The sequence below is a fragment of the Ranitomeya variabilis genome, chromosome 1 (genome assembly GCF_051348905.1).
Source record: "Ranitomeya variabilis isolate aRanVar5 chromosome 1, aRanVar5.hap1, whole genome shotgun sequence".
Classification (NCBI taxonomy): Eukaryota; Metazoa; Chordata; class Amphibia; order Anura; family Dendrobatidae; genus Ranitomeya; species Ranitomeya variabilis.
The window spans coordinates 175,807,599-175,831,726 of NC_135232.1; positions in this window are offsets into that span (position 1 = coordinate 175,807,599).

The following is a 24,128-nucleotide window of genomic DNA, read 5'->3' on the forward strand; positions in this document are numbered from 1 at the left end:
GTGGTGGGGGGCGGGATTATTTGTAGTAATATGGTCGGGGGCGGGATTATATGTGGTAATGTGGTGGGGGCGGGATTATTTGTGGTAATGTGGTGGGGGGGCAGGATTATGTGTGGTAATGTGGTGGGGGGCGGGATTATGTGTGTTTATGTGGTGGGTGGGCTGGATTATGTGTGTTAATGTGGTGGGGGGCATGATTATGTGTGGTAATGTGGTGGGGGCAGGATTATGTGTGGTAATGTGGTGGGGTGGGATTATGTGTGGTAATGTGGTGGGGGGCGGGATTATGTGTGGTAATGTGGTGGGGTGGGCGGCTTTATGTGTGGTAATGTGGTGGTGGGGCGGGATTAAGTGTGGTAATGTGGTTGGGGGTTTATGTGTGGTAATGTTGTGGTGGGCGGGATTATGTGTGGTAATGTGATGGGGGCGGGATTATGTGTGGTAATGTGGTGGGGGCGGGGTAACGTGCGGTTATGTGGTGGGGGCAGGATTACATGTGGTAATGTGGTGGGGGGGTGGGATTATGTGTGGTAATGTGAAGGGGGATGGGATTACGTGTGGAAATGTGGTGGGGTGGTGGGATTATGTGTGGTAATGTTGTGGAGGCGGGATTATGTGTGGTAATGTGGTGGGGGGGCGGGATTATGTGTGGTAATGTGTTGGGGGTGGGATTATGTGTGGCAATGTGGTGGGGGGCGGGATTATGTGTGGTGATGAGGTGGGGGTGGAGCTACTGTGCAGGGGGCAGTACTACATGTGGTAAAGTGGTGAGGGCAGGATTATGTGTGGTAATGTGGTGGGGGCAGGATTATGTGTGGTAATGTGGTGGGGGCGGGATTATGTGTGGTAATGTGGTGGGGGGCAGGATTATGTGTGGTAATGTGGTGGGGGGCAGGATTATGTGTGGTAATGTGGTGGGGGGTGGTGGGGGGCGGGATTATGTGTGGTAATATTGTGGGCGGTGGGATAATGCGTGGTAATGTGGTGGGGGGACGGGATTATGTGTGGTAATGTGGTGGAGGGCGGGATTATGTGTGGTAATGTGGTGGGGGGCAGGATTATGTGTGGTAATGTGGTGGGGGACAGGATTATGTGTGGTAAAGTGGTGGGGGTCAGGATTATGTGTTGTAATGTGGTGGGGGGTGGGATTATGTGTGGGAATGTGGTGGGCGGGCGGGACTATGTGTGTTAATGTGGTGGGGGGCGGGATTATTTGTAGTAATATGGTTGGGGGCGGGATTATATGTGGTAATGTGGTGGGGGCGGGATTATGTGTGGTAATGTGGGGGGGCAGGATTTTGTGTGGTAATGTGGTGGGGGGTGGGATTATGTGTGGTAATGTGGGGGGGCAGGATTTTGTGTGGTAATGTGGTGGGGTGGGATTATGTGTGGTAATGTGGTGGGGGGGCGGGATTATGTGTGGTAATGTGGTGGGGGCGGGATTATGTGTGGTAATGTGGGGGGGCAGGATTTTGTGTGGTAATGTGGTGGGGTGGGATTATGTGTGGTAATGTGGTGGGGGGGCGGGATTATGTGTGGTAATGTGGTGGGGTGGGCGGATTTATGTGTGGTAATGTGGTGGTGGGGCGGGATTAGGTGTGGTAATGTGGTGGGGGGTTTATGTGTGGTAATGTTGTGGTGGGCGGGATTATGTGTGGTAATGTGATGGGGGCGGGATTATATGTGGTAATGTGGTGGGGGCGGGGTAACGTTCGGTTATGTGGTGGGGGCTGGATTACGTGTGGTAATGTGGTGGGGGGGTGGGATTATGTGTGGTAATGTGAAGGGGGATGGGATTACGTGTGGAAATGTGGTAGGGTGGTGGGATTATGTGTGGTAATGTTGTGGGGGCGGGATTATGTGTGGTAATGTGGTGGGGGGGCGGGATTATGTGTGGTAATGTGTTGGGGGTGGGATTATGTGTGGCAATGTGGTGGGGGGCGGGATTATGTGTGGTGATGAGGTGGGGGTGGAGCTACTGTGCAGGGGGCAGGACTACATGTGGTAAAGTGGTGGGGGCAGGATTATGTGTGGTAATGTGGTGGGGGCAGGATTATGTGTGGTAATGTGGTGGGGGGCGGGATTATGTGAGGTAATGTGGTGGGGGGGCGGAATTATGTGTGGTAATGTGGTGGGGGCGGGATTATGTGTTAATGTGGTGGGCGGGTGGGATTATGTGTGTTAATGTGGTGGGGGGCGGGATTATGTGTGGTAATGTGGTTGGGGGTGGGATTATGTGTGGTAAAGTGGGGGGGCGGGATTATGTGTGGTAATGTGGTGGGGGGGCGGGATTATGTGTGGTAATGTGGTGGGGGTGAGATTATGTGTGGTACTGTGGTAAGGGGGCGAGATTATGTGTGATAATGTGTTGGGGGGCGGGATTATGTTTGGCAATGTGGTGGGGGGCGGGATTATGTGTGGTAATGTGGTGGGGCAGGATAACGTGTGGTAATGAGGTGGGGGGCAGAATTACGTGTGGTAATGTGGTGGGGGGCGGGATTACGTGTGGTAATGTGATGGGGACGGGACTATGTGTGGTAATGTGGTGGGGGGGCGGGATTATATGTGGTAATGTGGTGGGGGGGATAATGTGTGGTAATGTGGTGGGGGGATTATGTGTGGAAATGTGTTGGGGAGCGGAATTATGTGTGGCAATGTGGTTGGGGGTGGGATTATGTGTGGTAATGTGGTGGGGGCGGGATTAGATGTGGTAATGTGGTGGGGGCAGGATAACGTGTGGTAATGTGGTGGGGGGGCGGGATTACATGTGGTAATGTAGTGGGGGGGCGGGATTACATGTGGTAATGTGATGGGGATGGGATTACGTGTGGAAATGTGGTGGGGGGTGGGATTATATGTGGTAATGTGGTGGGGCTGGGATTATGTGTGGTAATGTGGAAATGTGGTAATGTGGGGGGGCAGGATTATGTGTGGTAATGTGGTGGGATTATGTGTGGTAATGTGGTGGGGGGAGGGTTTATGTGTGGTGATGAAGTGGGAGCGGAGGTACTGTGCAGGGGGCAGGATTACATGTGGTAATGTGGTGGGGGATGGGATTATGTGTGGTAATGTTGTGGGGGGCGGGATTATGTGTGGTAATGTGGTGGGGGGCGGGATTATGTGTGGTAATGTGGGGGGGCAGGATTTTGTGTGGTAATGTGGTGGGGGGTGGGATTATGTGTGGTAATGTGGGGGGGCGGGATTATGTGTTTTAATCTTGTGGGGGCGAGATTATGTGTGGTAATGTGGTGGGGGGGTAAAATTATGTGTGATAATGTGGTGGAGGGCGGGATTATGTGTGGTAATGTGGTGGGGGCGGGATTATGTGTGGTAATGAGGTGGGGGCGGGATTATATGTGGTAAAGTGGTGGGGGGGCGCGATTATGTGTTGAAATGTGGTGGGGGCGGGATTATGTGTGGTAATGTGGTGGGGGCGGGAATATGTGTGGTAATGTGGGGGGGCGGGATTATGTGTTTTAATCTTGTGGGGGCGAGATTATGTGTGCTAATGTGGTGGGGGGTGGGATTATGTGTGGTAATGTTGTGGGGGGCGGGATTATGTGTGGTAAGGTGGTGGGGGAAGGGATTATGTGTTGTAATGTGGTGGGGGGCAGGATTATGTGTGGAATTGTGGTGGGGGGTGGTGGGGGGCGGGATTATGTGTGGTAATATTGTGGGCAGTGGGATAATGCGTGGTAATGTGGTGGGGGGACGGGATTATGTGTGGTAATGTGGTGGAGGGCGGGATTATGTGTGGTAATGTGGTGGGGGGCAGGATTATGTGTGGTAATGTGGTGGGGGACGGGATTATGTGTGGTAAAGTGGTGGGGGGCAGGATTATGTGTTGTAATGTGGTGGGGGGCGGGATTATGTGTGGGAGTGTGGTGGGCGGGCGGGACTATGTGTGTTAATGTGGTGGGGGGCGGGATTATTTGTAGTAATATGGTCGGGGGCGGGATTATATGTGGTAATGTGGTGGGGGCGGGATTATTTGTGGTAATGTGGTGGGGGGGCAGGATTATGTGTGGTAATGTGGTGGGGGGCGGGATTATGTGTGTTTATGTGGTGGGCGGGCTGGATTATGTGTGTTAATGTGGTGGGGGGCATGATTATGTGTGGTAATGTGGTGGGGGCAGGATTATGTGTGGTAATGTGGTGGGGTGGGATTATGTGTGGTAATGTGGTGGGGGGCGGGATTATGTGTGGTAATGTGGTGGGGTGGGCGGCTTTATGTGTGGTAATGTGGGGGGGCGGGATTATGTGTTTTAATCTTGTGGGGGCGAGATTATGTGTGCTAATGTGGTGGGGGGTGGGATTATGTGTGGTAATGTTGTGGGGGGCGGGATTATGTGTGGTAAGGTGGTGGGGGAAGGGATTATGTGTTGTAATGTGGTGGGGGGCAGGATTATGTGTGGAATTGTGGTGGGGGGTGGTGGGGGGCGGGATTATGTGTGGTAATATTGTGGGCAGTGGGATAATGCGTGGTAATGTGGTGGGGGGACGGGATTATGTGTGGTAATGTGGTGGAGGGCGGGATTATGTGTGGTAATGTGGTGGGGGGCAGGATTATGTGTGGTAATGTGGTGGGGGACGGGATTATGTGTGGTAAAGTGGTGGGGGGCAGGATTATGTGTTGTAATGTGGTGGGGGGCGGGATTATGTGTGGGAGTGTGGTGGGCGGGCGGGACTATGTGTGTTAATGTGGTGGGGGGCGGGATTATTTGTAGTAATATGGTCGGGGGCGGGATTATATGTGGTAATGTGGTGGGGGCGGGATTATTTGTGGTAATGTGGTGGGGGGGCAGGATTATGTGTGGTAATGTGGTGGGGGGCGGGATTATGTGTGTTTATGTGGTGGGCGGGCTGGATTATGTGTGTTAATGTGGTGGGGGGCATGATTATGTGTGGTAATGTGGTGGGGGCAGGATTATGTGTGGTAATGTGGTGGGGTGGGATTATGTGTGGTAATGTGGTGGGGGGCGGGATTATGTGTGGTAATGTGGTGGGGTGGGCGGCTTTATGTGTGGTAATGTGGTGGTGGGGCGGGATTAAGTGTGGTAATGTGGTGGGGGGTTTATGTGTGGTAATGTTGTGGTGGGCGGGATTATGTGTGGTAATGTGATGGGGGCGGGATTATGTGTGGTAATGTGGTGGGGGCGGGGTAACGTGCGGTTATGTGGTGGGGGCAGGATTACGTGTGGTAATGTGGTGGGGGGGTGGGATTATGTGTGGTAATGTGAAGGGGGATGGGATTACGTGTGGAAATGTGGTGGGGTGGTGGGATTATGTGTGGTAATGTTGTGGAGGCGGGATTATGTGTGGTAATGTGGTGGGGGGGCGGGATTATGTGTGGTAATGTGTTGGGGGTGGGATTATGTGTGGCAATGTGGTGGGGGGCGGGATTATGTGTGGTGATGAGGTGGGGGTGGAGCTACTGTGCAGGGGGCAGGACTACATGTGGTAAAGTGGTGAGGGCAGGATTATGTGTGGTAATGTGGTGGGGGCAGGATTATGTGTGGCAATGTGGTGGGGGGCGGGATTATGTGAGGTAATGTGGTGGGGGGGCGGAATTATGTGTGGTAATGTGGTGGGGGCGGGATTATGTGTTAATGTGGTGGGCGGGTGGGATTATGTGTGTTAATGTGGTGGGGGGCGGGATTATGTGTGGTAATGTGGTTGGGGGTGGGATTATGTGTGGTAAAGTGGGGGGGCGGGATTATGTGTGGTAATGTGGTGGGGGGGCGGGATTATGTGTGGTAATGTGGTGGGGGTGAGATTATGTGTGGTACTGTGGTAAGGGGGCGAGATTATGTGTGATAATGTGTTGGGGGGCGGGATTATGTTTGGCAATGTGGTGGGGGGCGGGATTATGTGTGGTAATGTGGTGGGGGGTGGGATTATGTGTGGTAATGTGGCTGGGGGCAGGATTACGTGTGATAATGTTGTGGGGGGCGGGATTACGTGTGGTAATGTGGTGGGGGGGATTATGTGTGGAAATGTGTTGGGGAGCAGAATTATGTGTGGCAATGTGGTTGGGGGCTGGATTATGTGTGGTAATGTGGTGGGGGTGGGATTAGATGTGGTAATGTGGTGGGGGCAGGATAACGTGTGGTAATGTGGTGGGGGGGCGGGATTACATGTGGTAATGTGGTGGGGGGCGGGATTACATGTGGTAATGTGATGGGGATGGGATTACGTGTGGAAATGTGGTGGGGGGTGGGATTATGTGTAGTAATTTGGTGGGGGTGGGATTATGTGTGGTAATGTGGAAATGTGGTAATGTGGGGGGGTGGGATTATGTGTGGTAATGTGGTGGGATTATGTGTGGTAATGTGGTAGGGGGAGGGTTTATGTGTGGTGATGAAGTGGGGGCGGAGCTACTGTGCAGGGGGCAGGATTACATGTGGTAATGTGGTGGGGGATGGGATTATGTGTGGTAATGTTGTGGGGGGCGGGATTATGTGTGGTAATGTGGTGGGGGGCGGGATTATGTGTGGTAATGTGGAGGGGGGCAGGATTTTGTGTGGTAATGTGGTGGGGGGCGGGATTATGTGTGGTAATGTGGGGGGGCGGGATTATGTGTTTTAATCTTGTGGGGGCGAGATTATGTGTGGTAATGTGGTGGGGGGTAAAATTACGTGTGATAATGTGGTGGAGGGCGGGATTATGTGTGGTAATGTGGTGGGGGCGGGATTATGTGTGGTAATGAGGTGGGGGCGGGATTATATGTGGTAAAGTGGTGGGGGGGCGCGATTATGTGTTGAAATGTGGTGGGGGCGGGATTATGTGTGGTAATGTGGTGGGGGCGGGATTATGTGTGGTAATGTGGTGGGGGGTGGGATTATGTGTGGTAATGTGGTGGGGGGCGGGATTATGTGTGGTAATGTTGTGGGGGGCGGGATTATGTGTGGTAATGTGGTGGAGGGCGGGATTATGTGTGGTAATGTGGTGGGGGGCAGGATTATGTGTGGTAATGTGGTGGGGGACGGGATTATGTGTGGTAAAGTGGTGGGGGGCAGGATTATGTGTTGTAATGTGGTGGGGGGCGGGATTATGTGTGGGAATGTGGTGGGCGGGCGGGACTATGTGTGTTAATGTGGTGGGGGGCGGGATTATTTGTAGTAATATGGTCGGGGGCGGGATTATATGTGGTAATGTGGTGGGGGCGGGATTATTTGTGGTAATGTGGTGGGGGGGCAGGATTATGTGTGGTAATGTGGTGGGGGGCGGGATTATGTGTGTTTATGTGGTGGGCGGGCTGGATTATGTGTGTTAATGTGGTGGGGGGCATGATTATGTGTGGTAATGTGGTGGGGGCAGGATTATGTGTGGTAATGTGGTGGGGTGGGCGGCTTTATGTGTGGTAATGTGGTGGTGGGGCGGGATTAAGTGTGGTAATGTGGTGGGGGGTTTATGTGTGGTAATGTTGAGGTGGGCGGGATTATGTGTGGTAATGTGATGGGGGCGGGATTATGTGTGGTAATGTGGTGGGGGCGGGGTAACGTGCGGTTATGTGGTGGGGGCAGGATTACGTGTGGTAATGTGGTGGGGGGGTGGGATTATGTGTGGTAATGTGAAGGGGGATGGGATTACGTGTGGAAATGTGGTGGGGTGGTGGGATTATGTGTGGTAATGTTGTGGAGGCGGGATTATGTGTGGTAATGTGGTGGGGGGGCGGGATTATGTGTGGTAATGTGTTGGGGGTGGGATTAAGTGTGGCAATGTGGTGGGGGGCGGGATTATGTGAGGTGATGAGGTGGGGGTGGAGCTACTGTGCAGGGGGCAGGACTACATGTGGTAAAGTGGTGAGGGCAGGATTATGTGTGGTAATGTGGTGGGGGCAGGATTATGTGTGGCAATGTGGTGGGGGGCGGGATTATGTGAGGTAATGTGGTGGGGGGGCGGAATTATGTGTGGTAATGTGGTGGGGGCGGGATTATGTGTTAATGTGGTGGGCGGGTGGGATTATGTGTGTTAATGTGGTGGGGGGCGGGATTATGTGTGGTAATGTGGTTGGGGGTGGGATTATGTGTGGTAAAGTGGGGGGGCGGGATTATGTGTGGTAATGTGGTGGGGGGGCGGGATTATGTGTGGTAATGTGGTGGGGGTGAGATTATGTGTGGTACTGTGGTAAGGGGGCGAGATTATGTGTGATAATGTGTTGGGGGGCGGGATTATGTTTGGCAATGTGGTGGGGGGCGGGATTATGTGTGGTAATGTGGTGGGGGGTGGGATTATGTGTGGTAATGTGGCTGGGGGCAGGATTACGTGTGATAATGTTGTGGGGGGCGGGATTACGTGTGGTAATGTGGTGGGGGGGATTATGTGTGGAAATGTGTTGGGGAGCAGAATTATGTGTGGCAATGTGGTTGGGGGCTGGATTATGTGTGGTAATGTGGTGGGGGCGGGATTAGATGTGGTAATGTGGTGGGGGCAGGATAACGTGTGGTAATGTGGTGGGGGGGCGGGATTACATGTGGTAATGTGGTGGGGGGCGGGATTACATGTGGTAATGTGATGGGGATGGGATTACGTGTGGAAATGTGGTGGGGGGTGGGATTATGTGTGGTAATTTGGTGGGGGTGGGATTATGTGTGGTAATGTGGAAATGTGGTAATGTGGGGGGGTGGGATTATGTGTGGTAATGTGGTGGGATTATGTGTGGTAATGTGGTAGGGGGAGGGTTTATGTGTGGTGATGAAGTGGGGGCGGAGCTACTGTGCAGGGGGCAGGATTACATGTGGTAATGTGGTGGGGGATGGGATTATGTGTGGTAATGTTGTGGGGGGCGGGATTATGTGTGGTAATGTGGTGGGGGGCGGGATTATGTGTGGTAATGTGGAGGGGGGCAGGATTTTGTGTGGTAATGTGGTGGGGGGCGGGATTATGTGTGGTAATGTGGGGGGGGCGGGATTATGTGTTTTAATCTTGTGGGGGCGAGATTATGTGTGGTAATGTGGTGGGGGGTAAAATTATGTGTGATAATGTGGTGGAGGGTGGGATTATGTGTGGTAATGTGGTGGGGGCGGGATTATGTGTGGTAATGAGGTGGGGGCGGGATTATATGTGGTAAAGTGGTGGGGGGCGCGATTATGTGTTGAAATGTGGTGGGGGCGGGATTATGTGTGGTAATGTGGTGGGGGCGGGATTATGTGTGGTAATGTGGTGGGGGGTGGGATTATGTGTGGTAATGTGGTGGGGGGCGGGATTATGTGTGGTAATGTTGTGGGGGGCGGGATTATGTGTGGTAAGGTGGTGGGGGAAGGGATTATGTGTTGTAATGTGGTGGGGGGCAGGATTATGTGTGGTATTGTGGTGGGGGGTGGTGGGGGGGCGGGATTATGTGTGGTAATATTGTGGGCGGTGGGATAATGTGTGGTAATGTGGTGGGGGGACGGGATTATGTGTGTTAATGTGGTGGAGGGCGGGATTATGTGTGGTAATGTGGTGGGGGGCAGGATTATGTGTGGTAATGTGGTGGGGGATGGGATTATGTGTGGTAAAGTGGTGGGGGGCAGGATTATGTATTGTAATGTGGTTGGGGGCGGGATTATGTGTGGGAATGTGGTGGGCGGGCGGGACTATGTGTGTTAATGTGGTGGGGGGCGGGATTATTTGTAGTAATGTGGTCGGGGGCGGGATTATATGTGGTAATGTGGTGGGGGCGGGATTATTTGTGGTAATGTGGTGGGGGGGCAGGATTATGTGTGGTAATGTGGTGGGGGGCGGGATTATTTGTGTTTATGTGGTGGGCGGGATTATGTGTGTTAATGTGGTGGGGGGCATGATTATGTGTGGTAATGTGGTGGGGGCAGGATTTTGTGTGGTAATGTGGTGGGGTGGGATTATGTGTGGTTATATGGTGGGGGGGGCGGGATTATGTGTGGTAATGTGGTGGGGTGGGCGGCTTTATGTGTGGTAATGTGGTGGTGGGGCGGGATTAAGTGTGGTAATGTGGTGGGGGGTTTATGTGTGGTAATGTTGTGGAGGGCGGGATTATGTGTGGTAATGTGATGGGGGGCGGGATTATGCGTGGTAATGTGGTGGGGGTGGGGTAACGTGTGGTTATGTGGTGGGGGCAGGATTACGTGTGGTAATGTGGTGGGGGGTGGGATTATGTGTGGTAATGTGATGGGGGATGGGATTACGTGTGGAAATGTGGTGGGGTGGTGGGATTATGTGTGGTAATGTTGTGGGGGCGGGATTATGTGTGGTAATGTGGTGGGGGGGCGGGATTATGTGTGGTAATGTGTTGGGGGTGGGATTATGTGTGGCAATGTGGTGGGGGGGCGGGATTATGTGTGGTGATGAGGTGGGGGTGGAGCTACTGTGCAGGGGGCAGGACTACATGTGGTAATGTGGTGGGGGCAGGATTATGTGTGGTAATGTGGTGGGGGCAGGATTATGTGTGGTAATGTGGTGGGGGGCGGGATTATGTGAGGTAATGTGGTGGGGGAGCGGGATTATGTGTGGTAATGTGGTGGGGGGCGGGATTATGTGTTAATGTGGTGGGCGGGTGGGATTATGTGTGTTAATGTGGTGGGGGGCGGGATTATGTGTGGTAATGTGGTTGGGGGTGGGATTATGTGTGGTAAAGTGGAGGGGTGGGATTATGTGTGGTAATGTGGTGGGGGGGCGGGATTATGTGTGGTAATGTGGTGGGGGTGAGGTTATGTGTGGTACTGTGGTAAGGGGGCGAGATTATGTGTGATAATGTGTTGGGGGCGGGATTATGTTTGGCAATGTGGTGGGGGGCGGGATTATGTGTGGTAATGTGGTGGGGGGTGGGATTATGTGTGGTAATGTGGCGGGGGGCAGGATTACGTGTGATAATGTGGTGGGGGGCGGGATTACATGTGGTAATGTGGTGGGGGGCAGGATAACGTGTGGAAATGTGGTGGGTGGTGGGATTATGTGTGGTAATGTGGTGGGGGCGGGATTATATTTGGTAATGTGGTGGGGGGCGGGATTATGTGTGGTAATGTGGTGGGAGTGGGATTATGTGTGGTAATGAGGTGGGGGGCGGGATTATGTGTGGTGATGGGCTGGGGGCGGAGCTACTGTGCAGGGGACAGGATTATGTGTGGTAATGTGGTGGGGGGCCGGATTATGTGTGGTAATGTGGGGGGTTGGGAATATGTGTGGTAATGTGGTGGTGGGGCGGGATTAAGTGTGGTAATGTGGTGGGGGGTTTATGTGTGGTAATGTTGTGGAGGGCGGGATTATGTGTGGTAATGTGATGGGGGGCGGGATTATGCGTGGTAATGTGGTGGGGGTGGGGTAACGTGTGGTTATGTGGTGGGGGCAGGATTACGTGTGGTAATGTGGTGGGGGGGTGGGATTATGTGTGGTAATGTGATGGGGGATGGGATTACGTGTGGAAATGTGGTGGGGTGGTGGGATTATGTGTGGTAATGTTGTGGGGGCGGGATTATGTGTGGTAATGTGGTGGGGGGGCGGGATTATGTGTGGTAATGTGTTGGGGGTGGGATTATGTGTGGCAATGTGGTGGGGGGGCGGGATTATGTGTGGTGATGAGGTGGGGGTGGAGCTACTGTGCAGGGGGCAGGACTACATGTGGTAATGTGGTGGGGGCAGGATTATGTGTGGTAATGTGGTGGGGGCAGGATTATGTGTGGTAATGTGGTGGGGGGCGGGATTATGTGAGGTAATGTGGTGGGGGGGGCGGGATTATGTGTGGTAATGTGGTGGGGGGCGGGATTATGTGTTAATGTGGTGGGCGGGTGGGATTATGTGTGTTAATGTGGTGGGGGGCGGGATTATGTGTGGTAATGTGGTTGGGGGTGGGATTATGTGTGGTAAAGTGGAGGGGTGGGATTATGTGTGGTAATGTGGTGGGGGGGCGGGATTATGTGTGGTAATGTGGTGGGGGTGAGATTATGTGTGGTACTGTGGTAAGGGGGCGAGATTATGTGTGATGATGTGTTGGGGGCGGGATTATGTTTGGCAATGTGGTGGGGGGCGGGATTATGTGTGGTAATGTGGTGGGGGGTGGGATTATGTGTGGTAATGTGGCGGGGGGCAGGATTACGTGTGATAATGTGGTGGGGGGCGGGATTATGTGTGGTAATGTGGAGGGGGGCAGGATTTTGTGTGGTAATGTGGTGGGGGGCGGGATTATGTGTGGTAATGTGGGGGGGCGGGATTATGTGTTTTAATCTTGTGGGGGCGAGATTATGTGTGGTAATGTGGTGGGGGGTAAAATTATGTGTGATAATGTGGTGGAGGGCGGGATTATGTGTGGTAATGTGGTGGGGGCGGGATTATGTGTGGTAATGAGGTGGGGGCGGGATTATATGTGGTAAAGTGGTGGGGGGGCGCGATTATGTGTTGAAATGTGGTGGGGGCGGGATTATGTGTGGTAATGTGGTGGGGGCGGGATTATGTGTGGTAATGTGGTGGGGGGTGGGATTATGTGTGGTAATGTGGTGGGGGGCGGGATTATGTGTGGTAATGTTGTGGGGGGCGGGATTATGTGTGGTAAGGTGGTGGGGGAAGGGATTATGTGTTGTAATGTGGTGGGGGGCAGGATTATGTGTGGTATTGTGGTGGGGGGTGGTGGGGGGGCGGGATTATGTGTGGTAATATTGTGGGCGGTGGGATAATGTGTGGTAATGTGGTGGGGGGACGGGATTATGTGTGTTAATGTGGTGGAGGGCGGGATTATGTGTGGTAATGTGGTGGGGGGCAGGATTATGTGTGGTAATGTGGTGGGGGATGGGATTATGTGTGGTAAAGTGGTGGGGGGCAGGATTATGTATTGTAATGTGGTTGGGGGCGGGATTATGTGTGGGAATGTGGTGGGCGGGCGGGACTATGTGTGTTAATGTGGTGGGGGGCGGGATTATTTGTAGTAATGTGGTCGGGGGCGGGATTATATGTGGTAATGTGGTGGGGGCGGGATTATTTGTGGTAATGTGGTGGGGGGGCAGGATTATGTGTGGTAATGTGGTGGGGGGCGGGATTATTTGTGTTTATGTGGTGGGCGGGCGGGATTATGTGTGTTAATGTGGTGGGGGGCATGATTATGTGTGGTAATGTGGTGGGGGCAGGATTTTGTGTGGTAATGTGGTGGGGTGGGATTATGTGTGGTTATATGGTGGGGGGGGCGGGATTATGTGTGGTAATGTGGTGGGGTGGGCGGCTTTATGTGTGGTAATGTGGTGGTGGGGCGGGATTAAGTGTGGTAATGTGGTGGGGGGTTTATGTGTGGTAATGTTGTGGAGGGCGGGATTATGTGTGGTAATGTGATGGGGGGCGGGATTATGCGTGGTAATGTGGTGGGGGTGGGGTAACGTGTGGTTATGTGGTGGGGGCAGGATTACGTGTGGTAATGTGGTGGGGGGTGGGATTATGTGTGGTAATGTGATGGGGGATGGGATTACGTGTGGAAATGTGGTGGGGTGGTGGGATTATGTGTGGTAATGTTGTGGGGGCGGGATTATGTGTGGTAATGTGGTGGGGGGGCGGGATTATGTGTGGTAATGTGTTGGGGGTGGGATTATGTGTGGCAATGTGGTGGGGGGGCGGGATTATGTGTGGTGATGAGGTGGGGGTGGAGCTACTGTGCAGGGGGCAGGACTACATGTGGTAATGTGGTGGGGGCAGGATTATGTGTGGTAATGTGGTGGTGGCAGGATTATGTGTGGTAATGTGGTGGGGGGCGGGATTATGTGAGGTAATGTGGTGGGGGAGCGGGATTATGTGTGGTAATGTGGTGGGGGGCGGGATTATGTGTTAATGTGGTGGGCGGGTGGGATTATTTGTGTTAATGTGGTGGGGGGCGGGATTATGTGTGGTAATGTGGTTGGGGGTGGGATTATGTGTGGTAAAGTGGAGGGGTGGGATTATGTGTGGTAATGTGGTGGGGGGGCGGGATTATGTGTGGTAATGTGGTGGGGGTGAGATTATGTGTGGTACTGTGGTAAGGGGGCGAGATTATGTGTGATAATGTGTTGGGGGTGGGATTATGTTTGGCAATGTGGTGGGGGGCGGGATTATGTGTGGTAATGTGGTGGGGGGTGGGATTATGTGTGGTAATGTGGCGGGGGGCAGGATTACGTGTGATAATGTGGTGGGGGGCGGGATTACATGTGGTAATGTGGTGGGGGGCAGGATAACGTGTGGAAATGTGGTGGGTGGTGGGATTATGTGTGGTAATGTGGTGGGGGCGGGATTATATTTGGTAATGTGGTGGGGGGCGGGATTATGTGTGGTAATGTGGTGGGAGTGGGATTATGTGTGGTAATGAGGTGGGGGGCGGGATTATGTGTGGTGATGGGCTGGGGGCGGAGCTACTGTGCAGGGGACAGGATTATGTGTGGTAATGTGGTGGGGGGCCGGATTATGTGTGGTAATGTGGGGGGTTGGGAATATGTGTGGTAATGTGGTGGTGGGGCGGGATTAAGTGTGGTAATGTGGTGGGGGGTTTATGTGTGGTAATGTTGTGGAGGGCGGGATTATGTGTGGTAATGTGATGGGGGGCGGGATTATGCGTGGTAATGTGGTGGGGGTGGGGTAACGTGTGGTTATGTGGTGGGGGCAGGATTACGTGTGGTAATGTGGTGGGGGGGTGGGATTATGTGTGGTAATGTGATGGGGGATGGGATTACGTGTGGAAATGTGGTGGGGTGGTGGGATTATGTGTGGTAATGTTGTGGGGGCGGGATTATGTGTGGTAATGTGGTGGGGGGCGGGATTATGTGTGGTAATGTGTTGGGGGTGGGATTATGTGTGGCAATGTGGTGGGGGGGCGGGATTATGTGTGGTGATGAGGTGGGGGTGGAGCTACTGTGCAGGGGGCAGGACTACATGTGGTAATGTGGTGGGGGCAGGATTATGTGTGGTAATGTGGTGGGGGCAGGATTATGTGTGGTAATGTGGTGGGGGGCGGGATTATGTGAGGTAATGTGGTGGGGGGGGCGGGATTATGTGTGGTAATGTGGTGGGGGGCGGGATTATGTGTTAATGTGGTGGGCGGGTGGGATTATGTGTGTTAATGTGGTGGGGGGCGGGATTATGTGTGGTAATGTGGTTGGGGGTGGGATTATGTGTGGTAAAGTGGAGGGGTGGGATTATGTGTGGTAATGTGGTGGGGGGGCGGGATTATGTGTGGTAATGTGGTGGGGGTGAGATTATGTGTGGTACTGTGGTAAGGGGGCGAGATTATGTGTGATGATGTGTTGGGGGCGGGATTATGTTTGGCAATGTGGTGGGGGGCGGGATTATGTGTGGTAATGTGGTGGGGGGTGGGATTATGTGTGGTAATGTGGCGGGGGGCAGGATTACGTGTGATAATGTGGTGGGGGGCGGGATTACATGTGGTAATGTGGTGGGGGGGCAGGATAACGTGTGGAAATGTGGTGGGTGGTGGGATTATGTGTGGTAATGTGGTGGGGGCGGGATTATGTTTGGTAATGTGGTGGGGGGCGGGATTATGTGTGGTAATGTGGTGGGAGTGGGATTATGTGTGGTAATGAGGTGGGGGGCGGGATTATGTGTGGTGATGGGCTGGGGGCGGAGCTACTGTGCAGGGGACAGGATTATGTGTGGTAATGTGGTGGGGGGCCGGATTATGTGTGGTAATGTGGGGGGGTGGGAATATGTGTGGTAATGTGGTGGGGGGGCGAGATTGTGTGGTAATGTGGTGGGGGGCAGGATTATGTGTGGTAATGTGGGGGGGCGGGAATATGTGTAATAATGTGGTGGATGAACGAAATTATGTGTGGTAATGTGGTGGGGGGCGGGATTATGTATGGTAATGTGGTGGGGGGGATTATGTGTGGTAATGTGGTGGGGGCAGGATTATGTGTGGAAATGTGTTGGGGAGCGGGATTATATGTGGCAATGTGGTGGGGGGCGGGATTATGTGTGGTAATGTAGTGGGGGGCGGGATTATGTATGGTAATGTGGTGGGGGGGATTATGTGTGGTAATGTGGTGGGGGGTGGGATTATGTGTGGAAATGTGTTGGGGAGCGGGATTATATGTGGCAATGTGGTGGGGGGCGGGATTATGTGTGATAATGTAGTGGGGGGCGGGATTATGTGTGGTAATGTGGTGGGGGGCGGGATTATGTGTGGTAATGTGGTGGGGATGAGATTATGTGTGGTACTGTGGTAAGGGGGCGAGATTATGTGTGATAATGTGTTGGGGGCGGGATTATGTTTGGCAATGTGGTGGGGGGCGGGATTATGTGTGGTAATGTGGTGGGGGGTGGGATTATGTGTGGTAATGTGGCGGGGGGCAGGATTACGTGTGATAATGTGGTGGGGGGCGGGATTACATGTGGTAATGTGGTGGGGGGGCAGGATAACGTGTGGAAATGTGGTGGGTGGTGGGATTATGTGTGGTAATGTGGTGGGGGCGGGATTATGTTTGGTAATGTGGTGGGGGGCGGGATTATGTGTGGTAATGTGGTGGGAGTGGGATTATGTGTGGTAATGAGGTGGGGGGCGGGATTATGTGTGGTGATGGGCTGGGGGCGGAGCTACTGTGCAGGGGACAGGATTATGTGTGGTAATGTGGTGGGGGGCCGGATTATGTGTGGTAATGTGGGGGGGTGGGAATATGTGTGGTAATGTGGTGGGGGGGCGAGATTGTGTGGTAATGTGGTGGGGGGCAGGATTATGTGTGGTAATGTGGGGGGGCGGGAATATGTGTAATAATGTGGTGGATGAACGAAATTATGTGTGGTAATGTGGTGGGGGGATTATGTGTGGTAATGTGGTGGGGGCAGGATTATGTGTGGAAATGTGTTGGGGAGCGGGATTATATGTGGCAATGTGGTGGGGGGCGGGATTATGTGTGGTAATGTAGTGGGGGGCGGGATTATGTATGGTAATGTGGTGGGGGGGATTATGTGTGGTAATGTGGTGGGGGGTGGGATTATGTGTGGAAATGTGTTGGGGAGCGGGATTATATGTGGCAATGTGGTGGGGGGCGGGATTATGTGTGGTAATGTAGTGGGGGGCGGGATTATGTGTGGTAATGTGGTGGGGGGCGGGATTATGTGTGGTAATGTGGTGGGGATGAGATTATGTGTGATACTGTGGTAAGGGGGCGAGATTATGTGTGATAATGTGTTGGGGGCGGGATTATGTTTGGCAATGTGGTGGGGGGCGGGATTATGTGTGGTAATGTGGTGGGGGGTGGGATTATGTGTGGTAATGTGGCGGGGGGCAGGATTACGTGTGATAATGTGGTGGGGGGCGGGATTACATGTGGTAATGTGGTGGGGGGGCAGGATAACGTGTGGAAATGTGGTGGGTGGTGGGATTATGTGTGGTAATGTGGTGGGGGCGGGATTATGTTTGGTAATGTGGTGGGGGGCGGGATTATGTGTGGTAATGTGGTGGGAGTGGGATTATGTGTGGTAATGAGGTGGGGGGCGGGATTATGTGTGGTGATGGGCTGGGGGCGGAGCTACTGTGCAGGGGACAGGATTATGTGTGGTAATGTGGTGGGGGGCCGGATTATGTGTGGTAATGTGGGGGTTGGGAATATGTGTGGTAATGTGGTGGGGGGGCGAGATTGTGTGGTAATGTGGTGGGGGGCAGGATTATGTGTGGTAATGTGGGGGGGCGGGAATATGTGTAATAATGTGGTGGATGAACGAAATTATGTGTGGTAATGTGGTGGGGGGCGGGATTATGTATGGTAATGTGGTGGGGGGGATTATGTGTGGTAATGTGGTGGGGGGTGGGATTATGTGTGGAAATGTGTTGGGGAGCGGGATTATATGTGGCAATGTGGTGGGGGGCGGGATTATGTGTGGTAATGTAGTGGGGGGCGGGATTATGTATGGTAATGTGGTGGGGGGATTATGTGTGGTAATGTGGTGGGGGGTGGGATTATGTGTGGAAATGTGTTGGGGAGCGGGATTATATGTGGCAATGTGGTGGGGGGCGGGATTATGTGTGGTAATGTAGTGGGGGGCGGGATTATGTGTGGTAATGTGGTGGGGGGCGGGATTATGTGTGGTAATGTGGTGGGAGTGGGATTATGTGTGGTAATGAGGTGGGGGGCGGGATTATGTGTGGTGATGGGCTGGGGGCGGAGCTACTGTGCAGGGGACAGGATTATGTGTGGTAATGTGGTGGGGGGGCCGGATTATGTGTGGTAATGTGGGGGGGTGGGAATATGTGTGGTAATGTGGTGGGGGGGCGAGATTGTGTGGTAATGTGGTGGGGGGCAGGATTATGTGTGGTAATGTGGGGGGGCGGGAATATGTGTAATAATGTGGTGGATGAACGAAATTATGTGTGGTAATGTGGTGGGGGGCGGGATTATGTATGGTAATGTGGTGGGGGGGATTATGTGTGGTAATGTGGTGGGGGGTGGGATTATGTGTGGAAATGTGTTGGGGAGCGGGATTATATGTGGCAATGTGGTGGGGGGCGGGATTATGTGTGGTAATGTAGTGGGGGGCGGGATTATGTGTGGTAATGTGGTGGGGGGGCGAGATTACGTGTGGTAATGTGGTGGGGGGGCAAGATTACATGTGGTAATGTGGTGGGGGCAGGATTGCGTGTGGTAATGTGGTGGGGGGGCGGGATTATGTGTGGTAATGTGGTGGGGGGGCGGGATTATGTGTGGTAATGTGTTGGGGGTGGGATTATGTGTGGCAATGTGGTGGGGGGGCGGGATTATGTGTGGTGATGAGGTGGGGGTGGAGCTACTGTGCAGGGGGCAGGACTACATGTGGTAATGTGGTGGGGGCAGGATTATGTGTGGTAATGTGGTGGGGGCAGGATTATGTGTGGTAATGTGGTGGGGGGCGGGATTATGTGAGGTAATGTGGTGGGGGGGCGGGATTATGTGTGGTAATGTGGTGGGGGGCGGGATTATGTGTTAATGTGGTGGGCGGGTGGGATTATGTGTGTTAATGTGGTGGGGGGCGGGATTATGTGTGGTAATGTGGTGGGGGGCGGGATTATGTGTGGTAATGTGGTGGGGGTGAGATTATGTGTGGTACTGTGGTAAGGGGGCGAGATTATGTGTGATAATGTGTTGGGGGCGGGATTATGTTTGGCAATGTGGTGGGGGGGCGGGATTATGTGTGGTGATGAGGTGGGGGTGGAGCTACTGTGTAGGGGGCAGGACTACATGTGGTAATGTGGTGGGGGCAGGATTATGTGTGGTAATGTGGTGGGGGCAGGATTATGTGTGGTAATGTAGTGGGGGGCGGGATTATGTGAGGTAATGTGGTGGGGGGGCGGGATTATGTGTGGTAATGTGGTGGGGGGCGGGATTATGTGTTAATGTGGTGGGCGGGTGGGATTATGTGTGTTAATGTGGTGGGGGGCGGGATTATGTGTGGTAATGTGGTGGGGGGCGGGATTATGTGTGGTAATGTGGTGGGGGTGAGATTATGTGTGGTACTGTGGTAAGGGGGCGAGATTATGTGTGATAATGTGTTGGGGGCGGGATTATGTTTGGCAATGTGGTGGGGGGCGGGATTATGTGTGGTAATGTGGTGGGGGGTGGGATTATGTGTGGTAATGTGGCGGGGGGCAGGATTACGTGTGATAATGTGGTGGGGGGCGGGATTACATGTGGTAATGTGGTGGGGGGCAGGATAACGTGTGGAAATGTGGTGGGTGGTGGGATTATGTGTGGTAATGTGGTGGGGGCGGGATTATATTTGGTAATGTGGTGGGGGGCGGGATTATGTGTGGTAATGTGGTGGGAGTGGGATTATGTGTGGTAATGAGGTGGGGGGCGGGATTATGTGTGGTGATGGGCTGGGGGCGGAGCTACTGTGCAGGGGACAGGATTATGTGTGGTAATGTGGTGGGGGGCCGGATTATGTGTGGTAATGTGGGGGGTTGGGAATATGTGTGGTAATGTGGTGGTGGGGCGGGATTAAGTGTGGTAATGTGGTGGGGGGTTTATGTGTGGTAATGTTGTGGAGGGCGGGATTATGTGTGGTAATGTGATGGGGGGCGGGATTATGCGTGGTAATGTGGTGGGGGTGGGGTAACGTGTGGTTATGTGGTGGGGGCAGGATTACGTGTGGTAATGTGGTGGGGGGGTGGGATTATGTGTGGTAATGTGATGGGGGATGGGATTACATGTGGAAATGTGGTGGGGTGGTGGGATTATGTGTGGTAATGTTGTGGGGGCGGGATTATGTGTGGTAATGTGGTGGGGGGGCGGGATTATGTGTGGTAATGTGTTGGGGGTGGGATTATGTGTGGCAATGTGGTGGGGGGGCGGGATTATGTGTGGTGATGAGGTGGGGGTGGAGCTACTGTGCAGGGGGCAGGACTACATGTGGTAATGTGGTGGGGGCAGGATTATGTGTGGTAATGTGGTGGGGGCAGGATTATGTGTGGTAATGTTGTGGGGGGCGGGATTATGTGAGGTAATGTGGTGGGGGGGCGGGATTATGTGTGGTAATGTGGTGGGGGGCGGGATTATGTGTTAATGTGGTGGGCGGGTGGGATTATGTGTGTTAATGTGGTGGGGGGCGGGATTATGTGTGGTAATGTGGTTGGGGGTGGGATTATGTGTGGTAAAGTGGAGGGGTGGGATTATGTGTGGTAATGTGGTGGGGGGGCGGGATTATGTGTGGTAATGTGGTGGGGGTGAGATTATGTGTGGTACTGTGGTAAGGGGGCGAGATTATGTGTGATAATGTGTTGGGGGCGGGATTATGTTTGGCAATGTGGTGGGGGGCGGGATTATGTGTGGTAATGTGGTGGGGGGTGGGATTATGTGTGGTAATGTGGCGGGGGGCAGGATTACGTGTGATAATGTGGTGGGGGGCGGGATTACATGTGGTAATGTGGTGGGGGGGCAGGATAACGTGTGGAAATGTGGTGGGTGGTGGGATTATGTGTGGTAATGTGGTGGGGGCGGGATTATGTTTGGTAATGTGGTGGGGGGCGGGATTATGTGTGGTAATGTGGTGGGAGTGGGATTATGTGTGGTAATGAGGTGGGGGGCGGGATTATGTGTGGTGATGGGCTGGGGGCGGAGCTACTGTGCAGGGGACAGGATTATGTGTGGTAATGTGGTGGGGGGCCGGATTATGTGTGGTAATGTGGGGGGGTGGGAATATGTGTGGTAATGTGGTGGGGGGGCGAGATTGTGTGGTAATGTGGTGGGGGGCAGGATTATGTGTGGTAATGTGGGGGGGCGGGAATATGTGTAATAATGTGGTGGATGAACGAAATTATGTGTGGTAATGTGGTGGGGGGCGGGATTATGTATGGTAATGTGGTGGGGGGGATTATGTGTGGTAATGTGGTGGGGGCAGGATTATGTGTGGAAATGTGTTGGGGAGCGGGATTATATGTGGCAATGTGGTGGGGGGCGGGATTATGTGTGGTAATGTAGTGGGGGGCGGGATTATGTATGGTAATGTGGTGGGGGGGATTATGTGTGGTAATGTGGTGGGGGGTGGGATTATGTGTGGAAATGTGTTGGGGAGCGGGATTATATGTGGCAATGTGGTGGGGGGCGGGATTATGTGTGATAATGTAGTGGGGGGTGGGATTATGTGTGGTAATGTGGTGGGGGGCGGGATTATGTGTGGTAATGTGGTGGGGATGAGATTATGTGTGGTACTGTGGTAAGGGGGCGAGATTATGTGTGATAATGTGTTGGGGGCGGGATTATGTTTGGCAATGTGGTGGGGGGCGGGATTATGTGTGGTAATGTGGTGGGGGGTGGGATTATGTGTGGTAATGTGGCGGGGGGCAGGATTACGTGTGATAATGTGGTGGGGGGCGGGATTACATGTGGTAATGTGGTGGGGGGGCAGGATAACGTGTGGAAATGTGGTGGGTGGTGGGATTATGTGTGGTAATGTGGTGGGGGCGGGATTATGTTTGGTAATGTGGTGGGGGGCGGGATTATGTGTGGTAATGTGGTGGGAGTGGGATTATGTGTGGTAATGAGGTGGGGGGCGGGATTATGTGTGGTGATGGGCTGGGGGCGGAGCTACTGTGCAGGGGACAGGATTATGTGTGGTAATGTGGTGGGGGGCCGGATTATGTGTGGTAATGTGGGGGGGTGGGAATATGTGTGGTAATGTGGTGGATGAACGAAATTATGTGTGGTAATGTGGTGGGGGGGATTATGTGTGGTAATGTGGTGGGGGCAGGATTATGTGTGGAAATGTGTTGGGGAGCGGGATTATATGTGGCAATGTGGTGGGGGGCGGGATTATGTGTGGTAATGTAGTGGGGGGCGGGATTATGTATGGTAATGTGGTGGGGGGGATTATGTGTGGTAATGTGGTGGGGGGTGGGATTATGTGTGGAAATGTGTTGGGGAGCGGGATTATATGTGGCAATGTGGTGGGGGGCGGGATTATGTGTGGTAATGTAGTGGGGGGCGGGATTATGTGTGGTAATGTGGTGGGGGGCGGGATTATGTGTGGTAATGTGGTGGGGATGAGATTATGTGTGATACTGTGGTAAGGGGGCGAGATTATGTGTGATAATGTGTTGGGGGCGGGATTATGTTTGGCAATGTGGTGGGGGGCGGGATTATGTGTGGTAATGTGGTGGGGGGTGGGATTATGTGTGGTAATGTGGCGGGGGGCAGGATTACGTGTGATAATGTGGTGGGGGGCGGGATTACATGTGGTAATGTGGTGGGGGGGCAGGATAACGTGTGGAAATGTGGTGGGTGGTGGGATTATGTGTGGTAATGTGGTGGGGGCGGGATTATGTTTGGTAATGTGGTGGGGGGCGGGATTATGTGTGGTAATGTGGTGGGAGTGGGATTATGTGTGGTAATGAGGTGGGGGGCGGGATTATGTGTGGTGATGGGCTGGGGGCGGAGCTACTGTGCAGGGGACAGGATTATGTGTGGTAATGTGGTGGGGGGCCGGATTATGTGTGGTAATGTGGGGGTTGGGAATATGTGTGGTAATGTGGTGGGGGGGCGAGATTGTGTGGTAATGTGGTGGGGGGCAGGATTATGTGTGGTAATGTGGGGGGGCGGGAATATGTGTAATAATGTGGTGGATGAACGAAATTATGTGTGGTAATGTGGTGGGGGGCGGGATTATGTATGGTAATGTGGTGGGGGGGATTATGTGTGGTAATGTGGTGGGGGGTGGGATTATGTGTGGAAATGTGTTGGGGAGCGGGATTATATGTGGCAATGTGGTGGGGGGCGGGATTATGTGTGGTAATGTAGTGGGGGGCGGGATTATGTATGGTAATGTGGTGGGGGGGATTATGTGTGGTAATGTGGTGGGGGGTGGGATTATGTGTGGAAATGTGTTGGGGAGCGGGATTATATGTGGCAATGTGGTGGGGGGCGGGATTATGTGTGGTAATGTAGTGGGGGGCGGGATTATGTGTGGTAATGTGGTGGGGGGCGGGATTATGTGTGGTAATGTGGTGGGAGTGGGATTATGTGTGGTAATGAGGTGGGGGGCGGGATTATGTGTGGTGATGGGCTGGGGGCGGAGCTACTGTGCAGGGAACAGGATTATGTGTGGTAATGTGGTGGGGGGGCCGGATTATGTGTGGTAATGTGGGGGGGTGGGAATATGTGTGGTAATGTGGTGGGGGGGCGAGATTGTGTGGTAATGTGGTGGGGGGCAGGATTATGTGTGGTAATGTGGGGGGGCGGGAATATGTGTAATAATGTGGTGGATGAACGAAATTATGTGTGGTAATGTGGTGGGGGGCGGGATTATGTATGGTAATGTGGTGGGGGGGATTATGTGTGGTAATGTGGTGGGGGGTGGGATTATGTGTGGAAATGTGTTGGGGAGCGGGATTATATGTGGCAATGTGGTGGGGGGCGGGATTATGTGTGGTAATGTAGTGGGGGGCGGGATTATGTATGGTAATGTGGTGGGGGGGATTATGTGTGGTAATGTGGTGGGGGGTGGGATTATGTGTGGAAATGTGTTGGGGAGCGGGATTATATGTGGCAATGTGGTGGGGGGCGGGATTATGTGTGGTAATGTAGTGGGGGGCGGGATTATGTGTGGTAATGTGGTGGGGGGCGGGATTATGTGTGGTAATGTGGTGGGAGTGGGATTATGTGTGGTAATGAGGTGGGGGGCGGGATTATGTGTGGTGATGGGCTGGGGGCGGAGCTACTGTGCAGGGGACAGGATTATGTGTGGTA